Genomic DNA, 15,830 nt, shown 5'->3' on the forward strand with positions numbered 1-15,830 from the left:
TGCCCCTCTGTGTCCGGAAAACGATGCATGTACTTCTCAGGAATGCCTCACCCAATTTGGACTGGCCCTTAAAATGACTCAGATATTCTTTTTTCCCACAAGACCTATAAAAACAAACATTTTTCTGTGGGATTTTGCTGTCCTACGTTACTATAGGTAAAAAATGATCATGGGTTCTAATCGAATATTCCTCAGATCATTTGTCTACCACTTGGTCCGACCTATTGACCTAGGCCCTGGTGTGTCCATTGTGGAGCCGGAAGGGCCACCATTCCCACTGGCTTTGCAATCAGGAGGCTGACAGCCACCCAGTCGGCCAGCAGTCAAAGTCCCTGCTGGTGACTGTCCCCAGCCAGCTGTCGCCCTTCCCCCTCTTTCCCAAACATCTTGGGCATCTCAAACAATCCAATTACACTCAGATTGTTTAAACAAACAGCAGTCCCAAGTCCCCAGTACAAACCCCAGCTGAGGGATTCCCGTGGGCCCACTCCCACCACCTCAGCCCCCTCCAAGCCACTTGCAGGCAAGAGCAGCCCAAGCAGAGACAATGGGTTCTGCTTCCCAGTGGGTCGTTTTCTGTGTCGAAATGTTTGCAGACACTTGGTAAAGTGTCCCAGGCCAAGTTTCCAAAGGACAATCCCTGCACACTGCATTTGTTTAAGCAGGCAATTCCAGATAAGAGGGGGTCGAGGGAGGGGATTGCCTCCCCTCTTCAAAAGCCAAGAATGCAAGACAGGGGCTGGAGGCAATGCTTGGGAGGTTGGGACAAATTCCACTAGAGCACAGAATAGTTGAATCTCTCTCTCTCTCTCTCTCTCTCTCTCTCTCTCTCTCTCTCTCTCTCTCTCTCTCTCTCTCTCTCTCTCTCTCTCTCTCTCTCTCTCTCTCTCTCTCTCTCTCTCTCTCTCTCCTTCTATCCTTCTATCCTTCTATCCTTCTATCCTCCACACAGGCTTACTCAAAAAAGAAGTGAAAAGGGAGTTGGTGGGATTTTTTAAGTGTTTCTTAAATGAGACCATTGGGACAAGGAAGGGTGTTAGCTTCAATTCTACTGCTGAAATGGACCTCCTTGATATAAGGTTCCCTGTCGAGGAACAAGACATCCTTTCTCACTGGGCAACCTGCATCCTGAGGAATTCCAGTCAATGCCTAATAATAGTTACTGCTAGTATGTTGAAAAAAGGAACCTATCATTCCACTTCCAAGTCGTTCCAGACTGTTTCTATAAGGGTCGTCCCGGACCTGTAAGGACCAACTGACAATGTGATGGACACCATCTATAGTGCATTCACTCACCAAACAAATATTTATAGATTATCCACTTCGACTAAATCTATCACAGTGTGGGTGTGAAGTCTAAACAAAGTGATGTGTCTTGAGAGAAACAAAGACACTGGGAGTTGAAACACTGGCCCAGAAGAGGTAAATAAATGGTTAGATGGAGTTGGGGAAAGGGGTCAAGCATGGTGGAGCTACTTAAGTCAGTTCCTTTTTCTTTGCTTTTCTTTTTCTTTCTGGGCACACTCAGCAGTGCTCAGGGCTTACTTCTGGTTCTGTGCTAAGGGATCACTCCTGGCAGTATTTAGAGGATCATAAACAATGCCTGGGGTCAAACCAGGCATCAAACCAGTACCAGGCACATGCAAAGCTGGTGCCTTAACCCCTGTACTGTGTCTTCCCCTAAGTAGCTATGATTGCTGAAGCTAGGATCATGCTCTAGATGTCAATCATGAGCAGATCAATTATCCTTTATTTACTGAAAATCAAATTCTTATATTTTCTGGCTAAGGAACTTAGACAAACTCTTGTCTTTCTGGGAAAATGTTAATAGATTAAAATTTGGCAATTTCAGAGTATGGCCAGATTTGCCAAAGAAATACCCTTGAAGCAACTTTGGGTTTGGGGTCAGAGAGATGATTCCAAGTTGTAGAGCACATGCCAGACAGGTGGGAGGCCCTGAGTCAGGGCTCTGTACAGATCCCAAAGCCACCTTGCCAGATTGACACAGCACCACCAAGCTCTGATCATCACAGTGCAGGCCAGAGGCCTCAACCGCCAGGCCCTGCAAGGCCACTAAGCATCGAGCGTCATGGGAAGTGGCTTCTAGTTTAAAAAAATATCCTGGGGCCAAAGCAATGGTACAGTAGGTGGTGTTTCATGCATGCAGTTGACCTGTGTTGATCTCTATCTCAATATCTCAATATGGCCCTTGAAATCCAACCAAAGTGATCCCTGAGTTTAGAGCCAGGAGTAAGCCCTGAGCACCACAGGGTATGTCCCAAAAATCAAATAAAGAAGTCTTAGTATTATGGTGGTAGAGAAAAATAAATCTTTCAGTGGTAATTATAGACAAAGATGTCTAAGGACAAAGCTATACACCTGAAATTGCCTGAAATTGATATTAGAGACAAACCAAAAACAACAAATCAGGGCCCGGAGAGATAGCACAGCGGCGCTTGCCTTGCAAGCAGCCGATCCAAGACCAAAGGTGGTTGGTTCGAATCCCAGTGTCCCATATGGTCCCCCGTGCCTGCCAGGAGCTATTTCTGAGCAGACAGCCAGGAGTAACCCCTGAGCACCGCTGGGTATGACCCAAAAACCAAAAAAAAAAAAACAAACAAACAAATCTCTGGAACTGGAGGTTGGTACTTGTAATCCCATTTTTAATAGAAGAATTAAAAAAAACTTCCATCTATATAATTTATGTTTCAGCCATTATATATATATATATGTGTGTGTGTGTGTGTGTGTGTGTGTGTGTGTGTGTGTGTGTGTGTGTGTGTGTGTGTATGTATGTATGTATGTATAAACTCTAAGAGAAAAGAATCTGAGCACTATTGAAAATGGCCCACCAGAATTTAGGTATAAACTTAGAGAGTTTTTTTGGGGGGGAGGCCACACCTGGCAGTGCTTCAGAATTACTTCTGGAAGGAGTAATTACTCAGGAGAACATATGGAATTCTGGGAATTAAACCGAGGTCTGTCGCATGCAAGGCAAACATACTACTCCCTGTTGCTATCACTCCAGCCCCTAAACTTAAAATTTTTATAACTAAAATTTTATTTTTATTTGGGGGGGGGTTTGGCCACACCCAGTGACACTCAGGGGTTACTCCTGGCTATATGCTCAGAAATTGCTCCTAGCTTGAGGGACCATATGGGATGCCGGGGGATCAAACCTCGGTTTGTCCTAGGCTAGCGCTTGCAAGGCAGACACTTATCTCTAGCACCACTCTTCCAGCCTTAAATTTTTCATATTTTTATATGTATAAATAATTGTGTGTGAAGCGAGAGCTTATATCAAATAAAAATTATTTAGAAAGAGGTAAGATGGGCCCGGAGAGATAGCACAGCGGTGCTAGCCTTGCAAGCAGTCGATCCAGGACCTAAGGTGGTTGGTTCGAATCCCGGTGTCCCATATGGTCCCCTGTGCCTGCCAGGAGCTATTTTTGAGCAGACAGCCAGGAGTAACCCCTGAGCACCGCCGGGTGTGGCCCAAAAACCAAAAAAAAAAAAAAAAAAAAGAAAGAGGTAAGATGAAAGAAAGAGAAAGAGAAGTATGTGTGCAAGAGAAACTTCTCCAGAATGGAAAACACATGGAGACAAGCAAGTGAGATATATGTTGAAGGGAGAACACAAGTTTGAAGAGAAATCCATATAAAAAGTATTTAAGGAAAAAGGGGATTTCAAGAATAGTTTCTCACCTTCAAAACAAAACAAAGCTATCCAGCCTCACCTGCAAAGGTCTATCATACTTTTTGTGTCTCATTTGGGGTGTATTCTTTTTTTTGTTTGTTCTTGGTGAGGCAAGAAATTTGCGGTCATACTCAGTAGTTGCTGCTCCTGGCATTGCTTGGGGAACCATGTGGTACTGGAGATCAAAGCAGGTTTAGCCAAATGCAAGGCAAGTGCTATAACCTTTTGTACAATCTCTCTTGCCTTTGGTTGGCAGTTGGAAACAAGGTTTTCAAAACACATTCAAGTATATTTCACAAAGGTAACTTGGACTATGTTATTTCTCTACTATAATAACTGGACATCTAGAGTCCAGGTTGAGGAGCTGGAGAGATAGTACAGGGGAATGAGTGTTTGCCTTGCATGTCCCCAACCCAGATTTAATCCTTAGCACTTTATAAGCCCCTTTGAATGTTACCTGGTATATCCTCCCAAAAATGAAAAAAAAAAATTCAGCTAGAGGGACTCTGACTTAATGACTTTCACTAAATAGAATAGTGTGTGACTTTGAGCCTTGCCCAGGCCTATGCACCATACATGTAGTATGAATGAAAAAGAAGCAGTGATTAAGGGAGTGATGGAGAGATGATATAGTAGAATGTATGGAACAGATATACATGGGACTTTGATTAGACTGAAAGCTTAGGTGACTTTATTTATTCCAAAATACTATGTATAAACAAAACAAATGTATTAAAAATTGATTTGATAAACTTAGTTACTTTACATATACTAGGAAAACTCAAAAAACGTTTTTGTTGTTGTTTTTCGGGGCCACACATAACTGTTCAGGGGTTACTTCTGGTTCTGCATTCAGGAAGCTCAAAATTTAAAGAAACAAATCTAGATAACACAGAAAAGAGAAATCTTGATAACACAAAATAGTTTTATAATTAAAAATATATAGACATAGCTACATTATAATTAAACAACATTTAATTTAATATATAATTAAATTTTTTTGTTTTGGGGCCACATCTAGTAACACTTAAGGGTTAATTCTAGCTTTTTTCCCAGGAATTACTTATGGATGTGCTCTGGAGACCATATTTAATGCCAAGGATTGTCAGTCACATGCAAGGCAAGTGCTCTACTCACTATGCTATCACTCCGGCTTCTGTAATTTAAAAATATGTATAACTGCATGTAACATAAAAAATTAACAGAACCTCTGGGGCTAGAAAGACAATACAGGGGATAAGGTGTTTGTTTGCCTTGCGCATCGATTTCCCCAGTTCATTTTCCAGCACTCCATAGGGTTCCCGAGTCATCTTAGGAGTGATCTCTGAGCACAGAGAAAGAAGTAAGTTATGAGTACTGCTGAATGTGGGCCCAAATCAAAAGAAAAACATTTTATGGGGCCAGAAATATAGTATAAGACTTGAGGCACTTGCTTTGCATGCTCTGACTCCATTTTGATCCCTAACATCACATATGGTCTTTGAGCATTGCCAGGAATGACCCTGTGTACATAGCCAAGAGTAGATCCTGAGCACAGTCAGATATATTCTCTTAGACACCCCCCCCAAAAAAAAAGATAAGAAAAAATTAAAAAGATTTACCTGTACCTTCTACCAGTTTCCTTAAAAGGCAATATCCATTATATCACAACATCCCAACCAGGACACTGTCATCACTACCCTGAGAAGGCAGAAGACATCCGTCATGACATAAATCACTCCTGGTGCCCTCTTAATGCATAAAACACTTACTTTGCATGTGGACTACCTGGATTTTATCCCCAGTACCTCATCTGGGCCCCTTAGCACTGGCAGGAGTGATTTCTGAATATAGAACCAGAAGAAAATACTGAATACTGACAGATGTATGTCTGTCTCCAAAACAAAAAAATAAGTTCTTATCATCTGCAATCTTAAAAACAGAAATGACATCTCACCTGTTGTCACATCCTTCTGTGCCAGATTATTCTACAAATGAGAGAAAATTATATCCATGGTTAGCAAAACTTGGGGAAAAGCAAGAATTTGGGGCACACCCAGCAGTGCTCAGGAGTTACTCCTGGCAGTGCTCTGGGCACCAAATGGGTGCCAGAGATCGAACTCAGTTAGACAAATGTCAAACTCGAAATATGAGAGATGAGAGAGGAATTCTTCATCTTGGGCTAGAGTTTAACTTTTTTAAATATCAACTAAGGAAGGACATAAGAGATATCTCCATTTTTATCTATCTATTTTTTTTTTTTGGTTCTTGGAACACACCCAGGGGTTGCTTCTAGCTCTGCACTCAGGAATCACCCCTGGTAGGCTCAGGAGACCATATGGGATGCAGAGGATAAAACCTGCATAGGTCCTGGGTCAGCCTCATGCAAGGCAAATGCTCTATGTACTGTGCTATCGCTCCAGTCCCCGCCCCCTATCTGTATAACATAAATACTGGGGGAAAATATATTGATTTTTGGATCACACCCAACAGTACTCGGAATTTGCTCCTGGCTCCATACTCAAGAATTACTCCTGGAAATGCTCAGGGGAGCATCATGGGTGCTGATTATTAAACCATATCAGCCGTATGCAAGGCAGATGCCCTACCCACTGTAGTATTGCTCCAGCTTGGAGAAAAGGCTATTTTGATCATTCTTGACTTCCCCTTTTCCCTCTGTTGATGTTTTTATTGTAATTACTAAGGGAAATTATTCAATGGGCGGGAGGCTCCTAAGAAAATGCTCAGAAGCCACCTCCAGTGATGCTTGGCTGTTCAGTTTTTTTTGTTTGTTTTGTTTTTTTTTTTGTTTGTTTGTTTTTAGGGCCACACCCGGCGATGCTCAGGGGCTACTCCTGGCTGTTTGCTCAGAAATAGCTCCTGGCAGGCATGGGGGACCATATGGGACACCGGGATTCGAACCAACCACCTTTGGTCCAGGATTGGCTGCTTGCAAGGCAAAGGCAGCTGTGCTATCTCTCCAGGCCCTTGTCTGTTCAGTTTTAGGGCCAGAGAATGTAAGGTGGCTCAGGTCCAGTGACACTAGGGGCTACTTGAGTCACACCAGCAATGCTTAAAGGTCTCCAGGGCTGCACCCAGCAATGCTTCAGTACCATGTAGTTCTAGAATCAAACCCAGATCATCTTAACTTCTGTATTCTCCCTAGCCCCAAGGCTCATTCTTTTAGGGAGGAATTCTCAGGGTTTGTTCCTGGCTCTTTGCTCAGAAATGACTAGTGGCCATACTCTAGGAAATACATACACTGTCAGTAATCAAACTGAATTGCACCATATGCTGTAAACGCCTTACCCCCAGCCCTTTAAAAAAAATCTTAATTGGGGGCCAGAGCTATGGCGCAGCGGCAGTGATAGGGCATTTGCCTTGCACACGGCTGACCTAGGACAAACCGCGGTTAGATCCCCCAGTGTCTCATATAATCCCCAAGCCAGGCGCGATTATTTTTCAGTGCATAGCCAGGAGTAACCCCTGAGTATCACAGGGTGTGGCCCAGCATCCCCACCCAAAAAAAAAAAAAAAACTTAATTGGTAAAGATTAAAACAAAGAAAGAAAATACTTTCTGGGAAAACTGATAAGATCAAGAAGAAAGTTAAAGACAAGAAAATATCCCATCCCCCCCCAAAAAAAAGGGAAAGAAAATATTCTAATTCCAATGAAACGGTTTCTCTCTTTATGATCACTACAATTTTATAATAGTGATTTATAATAGTAACCTATTAACAATCAAGGCTCTGAAAATCTTTGATCGATTCTGCAGCCCAAGTGAAGAGCAAACCCCATTACTTGTCTTTCCAAAAGAATATATTTGAAAATTAATAAACCAGAAGTCTGCACACTTCCCCTTTCCCTGGTTGCTCGGAGTAGGGTGGGCACAGATACCCTTCCAAAGGCTGAAGAGGAGGCTCCAGGTTTTCCCAATGGAGACCCAACTCTCTCCACCCTAGCCCCTCCTGCTTTCCCCTCCCAGGATAAACACAAAGCAGAAACCAAGCTCCCAGTGGGATGACCTATAAGTGACCCTTGGACTGACCTAATACTCTGGTCACTCTCACCGACAGGTTTGTTTATCTTGGAACCTCGGAGCCGCTGCCTCCAAAGCTTTGGCTCTAAACTCCAAGTCCTCCCAAGTGAGCTGTCAATCACAGCTTAAGTGCGCAGGGGACAGTTGCATGATAGCCTGAGTTTATTTACCAAAACCTGATGTTTACGCTGTCCAGCACCAAGAAGGGGCCACAGGACTGCTGAATTTAGTGATTGGGGAGTCAACCAACAGACTCCATCAGGCATAGCCTTCAAACTATGGAATTATCAACAGATCCTGACATCAAATCTCTCCCCTGAGATTAAAAGTCTTGAGCATCCTAATTTGACATCTCTAAGAGGGCTCTATGGTCAGGCCATTCCCTAGAGTTTTATTTCTGGTTTTTTTGTTTTGTTTTGTTTTGTTTTTTTTGTTTTTTTTTTTAATGGAAAAGAAGATGCAGAATCACACCTCAAAGGAGGGAGAAGTTTTGTGCCTGATCTTCACTGCATCTCGTTATGTGTCATCTGACAAGACTATGGACCAAGAAATCCACAGTAAACATCTTGATATTTCTCTAAAAAAGAGAGAGAGAGAGAGAGAGAGAGAGAGAGAGAGAGAGAGAGAGAGAGAGAGAGACTGGCTCTAATTTGAGTACTGGATAAAGTGAAGATTAAGGAATCAACAAAGATGGATCTAAAATTTTTACTCAACTGCTTTGCAAATCTGTTTCCCCCTCACCCTTCAGATACAATCATGTAAGGAACCTTAATAGGTACATAGACCCTGCACATTTCAGAGCTAAATCGAAAGGTATCAAGTTTGTTCAAAGGATTGAATTTATTCTTTTTTTTTTTTTTTTACTTTTTTTTGGGGGGGCCACACCCGGAGGTGCTCAGGGGTTACTCCTGGCTGTCTGCTCAGAAATAGCTCCTGGCAGGCACGGGGGACCACATGGGACACCGGGATTCGAACCAAGCATCTTTGGTCCTAGATCGGCTGCTTGCAAGGCAAACGCCGCTGTGCTATCTCTCCGGGCCCCAGGATTGAATTTATTCTTACTCAGGCCCTTTCCTACCCTATTTTCTCAGATACTTTTTTTTTTCAGATACTTTTTCTAATCAATGTCAAAGCAGACATGGACATTCAAATAAGTGAGGCCAAACTAAGAAATATGGTGAGCTTGGTTCAGAAGTTGAATCCCCTAAACACACACACACACACACACACACACACACACACACACACACACACATTTCCTTCTAGTAGATTTCAAATAGATCTGAATCTCCAAGAAATGCTTTCAATTCGTAGAGCAGATGAGGAAAGCGAGCACTGTCTTTTCAGAGAGGGGGTTCTCCCCTCCTTTTATCCCATTAGAGTCCTGCTGATCAGAAACTGAGAAGAGACCTCTATTATCAGTCTTTGCTTAAATAAACCTTCTGCATCTGCACTCAGGCACCTCCCTCCAAGATGCAGGCTCATCCATCACTGTCACCTTTGCAGAGTGGCTGCCATGACAGTTCATGATCATTAACCAGCCCTGGTGTGCTTTGTGTTAAAGTTAAGACACATCAAACGTGGAAACACTGCAGTTCCTTAAAATTAAAGGAGCCATGTAGGTGTGAAAGGCAACGTCAGCCAAACTTGGCATGCAACTTTGATGAAATGTAAAAAATAAAACCTGAGCAAAGTTGCCTCAGTGTCCCCTCTCACTCCTGCCTCAACTCTACTCTCAGGAGCAGAACCATGTGGGGAAAAAAGGCCATGTGAGAATTGGGCTACAGAGTTATGATAAAAAGAATGTAGAAGGACACAGCAGTGCGGGCCCTAAAACTGCCTTCCTCAGGGGTTGGCATCTCAGATCCCTGTGACAGAAAGGTCTGCTCTCAGAGACAATGTTCACAGTACAATACCTCTGTTCTCTTGGGGACTCTCATCTTCTGCACCATTTCAAAAACTTTTCTCCTGGACTCAAACCCCTGAGAGAAATGGAAGACAAGCAATTCCTTTTTCATTTCATGAAGGGTTTTTTATTGCTTTGTTTTTTGGGGGTGGGGGTATTTTGGGCCACACCCAGTGGCTCTCAAGGATTACTCCTGGCTCTGTGCTCAGAAGTCACCCCTTGCAGGTTCGGGGAACATATGGTGTGCCAGGGATTGAACCCAGATCTGTCCTGGGTCAGCCGCATGCAAGGCAAACACCCTATTGCATGCAAGGCAAACATCCTACCACTGTGCTAAAACTCTGGCACCACATGAAGGTTTCTAATACATAATTCACAGATTACATGAAAGACATTCCTGTATTGGGGTAACCTTGCTTATATTTACTTTTTCTCTGGACCCACTGTTTAATTATGACATTTGTTTTTCTTATCCTGGCTTTCCTGAAATAAGGTGCAGTTTGGGGAAATGACCTTGAGCTGCAGCTTGAGGAGGAAGGGGAAGGCTGACCACCCAATATTAAAATTTTTAATTGCGTGCTGGAGAGATAGCATAGTGGTAGGGCATTTGCCTTGCAAGCAGCCGACCCAGGAGCAAGTGGTTCGAATCCCAGCATCCCACATGGTCCCCGTGCCTTCCAGGAGTGATTTCTGAGCAGAGAGCCAGGAGTAACCCCTGAGCGCTGCCGGGTGTGGCCCAAAAACCAAAAATAATTTTAATTGCAAAAATAAATAAGTAAATAAAAGGAGAGAGAAACAAATATCCCAGAAACAGAACCAACCAACCTGCCAAGACAAAGGAGAATGTATGTAAATCCTTTTTCCCTTTAATCATTCCAATGCTATTCACTCAGTCGTGCCTCCATACCTTGGCTTATGCACCAGGGTTATGCAGAAGTAAAAGTGGATTATAACTCTTATGAGTCTAAAGTCTATAAAGAAAAATATACATTGGAGATAGGCACTGGAGTGGTGAGTAAGAGACCATGAATCAAGACAGAATGTCTTAAAAAGGTCTCCCATTGACTGAGTCTTGAGGTAAGAGGCAGAGTTCAAAAGGAGAGGTGTAACAGAAAGTGTAAAGGCACAAGATTAATGGTATTGACTGAGTGCTTGGAAAAACAATACTTGTAACTATATGTGGCAATGGATGCTAGTAAGACTTCTTGCAATTATTATGTGACAACATATAATAACACTGAATCACTAGATTGTATACCAAAAACTAACATAAGATTATGTGATGATTAAAATTCTTTCTCTTAATGTGTACTATAATCCAGACAGATTACCCAAAGGGTTATAGACATGCATAGAAATTATTGACCACTACAGTGAGTACTTGAGGTGAGGCTATATGCCATAAAGATATGTCATCGTGCTACATACACAAATGATTTTAACAACAGTATGAAGAAAAGTATGTAGTATATTTCTGTGATCATTCTTATATTTTTTGTTTGTTTGTTTGTTTGTTTGTTTTTGGGCTACACCCAGCAGTGCTCAGGGGTTACTCCTGGCTGGTTGCTCAGAAATAGCTCCTGGCAGGCACGGGGGACCATATGGGACACCGGGACTCGAACCAACCACTTTAGGTCCTGGATCGGCTGCTTGTAAGGCAATCACTGCTGTGCTATCTCTCCATTCATCCTTATATTTAATATATGTTGAAACACTAACATAGTGGATGCAGTAGGTTAAATAAGATACATTATTAAGATTCCAGAGCAATAGGTAGGACTCATGCCTTGCACATGGCTGACCTAAAAAATATATTAAAGATATATTTATTAAATTGTACTTTTTCTCTTGCTCTTTTACTTGTTCTTTCTCTCTCTTGCTATTTTAAATGTCTACTAAACATATACAATAAAAATGCATGCAGCTCATGTATTTCTTTTATTTCTTTTTATTTTTTTTTATTTTCTTGGTTTTTAGACCACACCCGGTGATGCTCAGGGGTTCCTCCTGGCTCTATGCTCAGAAATAGCTCCTGGCAGGCTCGGGGAACCATATGGGATGCCAGGATTTGAACCACAGTCTTTCTGCATGCAAGGCAAATGCCCTACCTCCATGCTATCTCTCCAGCCTCCTCACATGCCTATATTTCTATTGTTGTACGAAGACTCTTTTAAACATCTCCAGCAACCAGATATCTCTGTATTTTTACTTTTCAGATGGGAAAGCAAAGACCTGGTGAAGTGGACAACTGCAATGACAGAGAGGAGATGGTGGGTAAGATGGACACTGCAAATAGACTAAGTGCACTATTTCCACACGGGTGCATACTCTGGGGCTCAGAAGCATAGGAACAGAAGCACAGCAAAATAGCAAAGAAACTTTAACTTAGATGTGTTTGTTATTTAATTGTTAAAATAGGCCAGAGGACAGCACTGGGTTAAGAAGCCATTGGGCCGAGTGATGGCACAGCAGTAGGGTGTTTGCCTGCATGCAGCCAACCCAGGATGGATCCAGGTTCAACCCCCAGCATCCCATATAGTACCCTAGGCCTGCCAGGAGCAAAGCCAAGAGTAACCCTTGAGTACCACCAGGTATGGCCCAAATACCAAAACCAAAAACAAACAAGAAAGAAGCCATGCAGTTGGCCCCAGTTTGATGCCAGGCACCACATATGACCCCCCTGAGCACCACAGGGAGCAACCCCTGAGCTCAGAATGGGGAGTTAGTCGTGCCCTCCAATTAATTAAAATCTAAAAAATATAAAGGAATAGACATAGTGCCATGTTAATAATAACTTAACCCCAACTCGTTTGCCACCATTTTCTTGGTATCCCCAAGAAATACTAAGGGAAAAATTGGCACTATTTCTATTCCTTGGTATGATCCCCTGAGTACCTGCAGGAGTGATTTCTGAGTGCAGAACCACAGCAACTCTTGTGCATATCTGCTGTGGCCCAAAACCCAAAGACTATCTAAAAAATACCAAGAGAAAAATAAGCATAATCATTATATATAATAAATAAATGATATTGTATACTATATATGGGATAAATATATACAAATATAAAATAATCATATGTGTTGTAATGTGTATTATACACATAATAAGCACATGTATATTAACTTATAATTTATACTTTGTACAAATGGCATTGCAACTTTTTATGCTGTCTTATATTTGGAACTAAGATATTACTGAATAAAGGATTCCTCTGTTTCAAAACTAAGCTAAAGTTACTTCTTATTTAGTTTGCAAAGCTCTTTTGAACTCAAAAATTCTTTGACTTTGGTATATTTTATTGTTTGGTTCTTCCCCTTGACCATATATAACAAGTCATCAATTTGATTTATTTGATATGAAATTTGCAGCCAAGAACATGCCCTTCATTACACAATAGCTCTTATAGGAAAATATTATTTACTTTATAATAAGTAATTTTAAGATATGTGCTAGGGCAGCTCCCTAAAACATAAAATCTTTAATTACATATTAGTTTTGTCTTATGTATTTATAAGTGCAAAGGAAAATAAAACGAAGTTATTTTTAAAATATTTAAATAAAACAGGGGCTGGAGAGATAGCATGGAGGTAGGGCATTTGCCTTTCATGCAGAAGGACGGTGGTTCAAATCCTGGCACCCCATATGGTCCCCCAAGCCTACCAGGAGTGATTTCTGAACATAGAGCCAGGAGTAACTCCTGAGAACTGCTGGGTGTGAGCCTAAAACAAAAAAAAAAGTTTTTTTAAATAAAGCAGTTTTTTATATAATATCTTTATTTAAACACCTTGATGACAAATATGATTGTAGTTGGGTTTCTGTCATGTAAATAACAACCCCCTTCACCAGTGCAATATTCCCATCATCAGCAAATTTTTTTAAAGTTCTTTTTTACTTGAAGAATTAACCTTCCTGCTAATCAAGATTTTGCTTACTCCTAGTATTGATATTTCTCAAATTCTTAAAATTCTTAAAATATCTTAAAATCCTTTTAATAGATCGATGGTTTTAGGTACTTTTATTAAACTTTTTGGTTTTCTCAAGTAGAATACACAGGAATAATAGAATCTAACTCCTGAGCTAAGGAGAAATAAATTAAATACATGCAAAGTTACTTCCTTTAGTTCTTTGAATATAATAAGCACTAAATAAATATAATTTAGTATCATTATTACTAATATTATTACCAATTTTATATTTATTTTTCTCTCCAATATCTGCCATATACACTATTTGCCTATATTGTAAGACACTGCTGTGAATAAGGCGATCGCAGAAAGCATAACTGTGAGACTTAAATAGCAGAGCTGCTAGGATTATGCACAGTGAATGTGAAGTTACTAGATTCAGTTATCAGGCAGAACTTATAACCATAGACCTGCAACATAGATGTTCTAAGTCACTAAACTATTTCCCAGGCCTATTTATTCCGTTGAAAAAAAAAGAAAAACTTTGGTATCAGAGAGATACTACGGTGGGTAAAGCACTTGCCTTGTATGCAGTGGACCCAGGTTTGAATCCTGGGACTCTATATAGCATCGCCAGAGCATCGCCAGGAGTAGGCCCTGAGCACCACTGGGAATATCACTATCTCTCACCGCATTTGTAAGGTGGTTTTCTCGGCCAGACCAATAGTGCAACAAGTAGAAGCTTGCTTTGCATGTGGTTAACCCAAATTCAATCCCTGGTGCTCTGTATGGTCCCTCAAGCCCCCACCTGAGGGCAGTGACAAGAATAAAGCCTGAGGGGCCGGGCGGTGGCGCTGTAGGTAAGGTGCCTGCCTTGCCTGCGCTAGCCTAGGACGGACCGCGGTTCGATCCCCCGGCGTCCCATATGGTCCCCCAAGCCAGGAGCGACTTCTGAGCGCATAGCCAGGAGTAACCCCTGAGCTTACCGGGTGTGGCCCAAAAACCAAAAAAAAAAAAAAAAAAAAAAAAAAGAATAAAGCCTGAGTATTACCAGCTGTGACTCAAAGAACAGAATAAACATATAAAGGTATTTTCCTAACATAGCCCCATCACATCAGGATGATAGATTTGGGTTGGGAAATGGTAGAATATTTTGAAGGCAGTTTAATACAACGTTAATAATGAGGGTTGTGGCTTGTTTGATAGTTTTTGGTTGTTTTTTGTTTTTTTTTGACTCAGTAATTCTGGATTCATTCTACCAGCATACTCACCCCCAAGTGTATATAAATATTCAGCATTTTTATAATTTTTACAGCAAAAACTAGAAAAAATAAGTGATTAACAGGGCAGGAAAAGTAGTACAAGGATTAAGGTAATGCAGCCTTGTAATGCAGCCAATACTGGTCCAATTCCTGACACCACATATATTTCCCCAAACACCACCAGGGGTCACTCTTGAGCACATAGCGCGAGTAAATTCTGAACACCAACCCAACAATCCTCCCTTGCCACCACACACCAAAAAAAAAGTGGTTAAATAAATTATGGTACGGGGCAGGGAAGGTGGCGCTAGAGGTAAGGTGTCTGCCTTGCAAGCGCTAGCGTAGGACGAACCGTGGTTCGATCCCCCGGTGTCCCATATGGTCCCCCAAGCCAGGGGCGATTTCTGAGTGCACAGCCAGGAGTAACCCCTGAGCAACAATCGGGTGTGACCCAAAACCCAAAAATAAATAAATAAATAAACAAACAAATAAATAAATAAATAAATTATGGTGCAGATAAATCTATACAGTTATTACAAGGAATGAAACGTCTGGAAAGCTAGAGCTGAGATGGTTCTGAAAACACTCAAGATTAGTAAATTGTGTCTATTCCTAACATTACTTATGTATTACTAGAAAGCTGGGGTGGTTAGAGCAAAAAGAAATGAATGCTCATAAATGAGATTTGAAAATATCCTAAGACACAAGGAGATCTTACACTTGATCTTAGCCAAAAGGCCGAGAAGTGATGACACAAGGAGATCTTAGGGGAGTGAACCACTCACCTAGTAGGTAGGGACCATCCTTTTCTGCTAAATCCTACGTAAGGGTTCTTGGGTTTCTATGTGTTCGAGGATAAGATTTTCTCGGGAGCATAGTATCAAATTATGAATGAATTATAATCCTGGTCCATAAATCCTCTCTTCATTGGTTATATGTACTGGTTAATTTGGGTGCTTTGGGGCGGGGGGGGGGTTGGGTCACACCCAGTGGCGCTTAGGGGCTCTTGGTTCTACACTCAGAAAACGCTCCTGGCAGGCA

General features: G+C 41.6%; 1 pseudogene; it reads right to left on the reverse strand.

Moving 5' to 3' along the window:
• Positions 1-15,358: 15,358 nt before the first annotated feature.
• LOC126005436 (uncharacterized) lies at positions 15,359-15,539 on the reverse strand (annotated as a pseudogene).
• Positions 15,540-15,830: the final 291 nt, after the last annotated feature.

Source organism: Suncus etruscus, chromosome 3 (assembly GCF_024139225.1).
Source record: "Suncus etruscus isolate mSunEtr1 chromosome 3, mSunEtr1.pri.cur, whole genome shotgun sequence".
Classification (NCBI taxonomy): Eukaryota; Metazoa; Chordata; class Mammalia; order Eulipotyphla; family Soricidae; genus Suncus; species Suncus etruscus.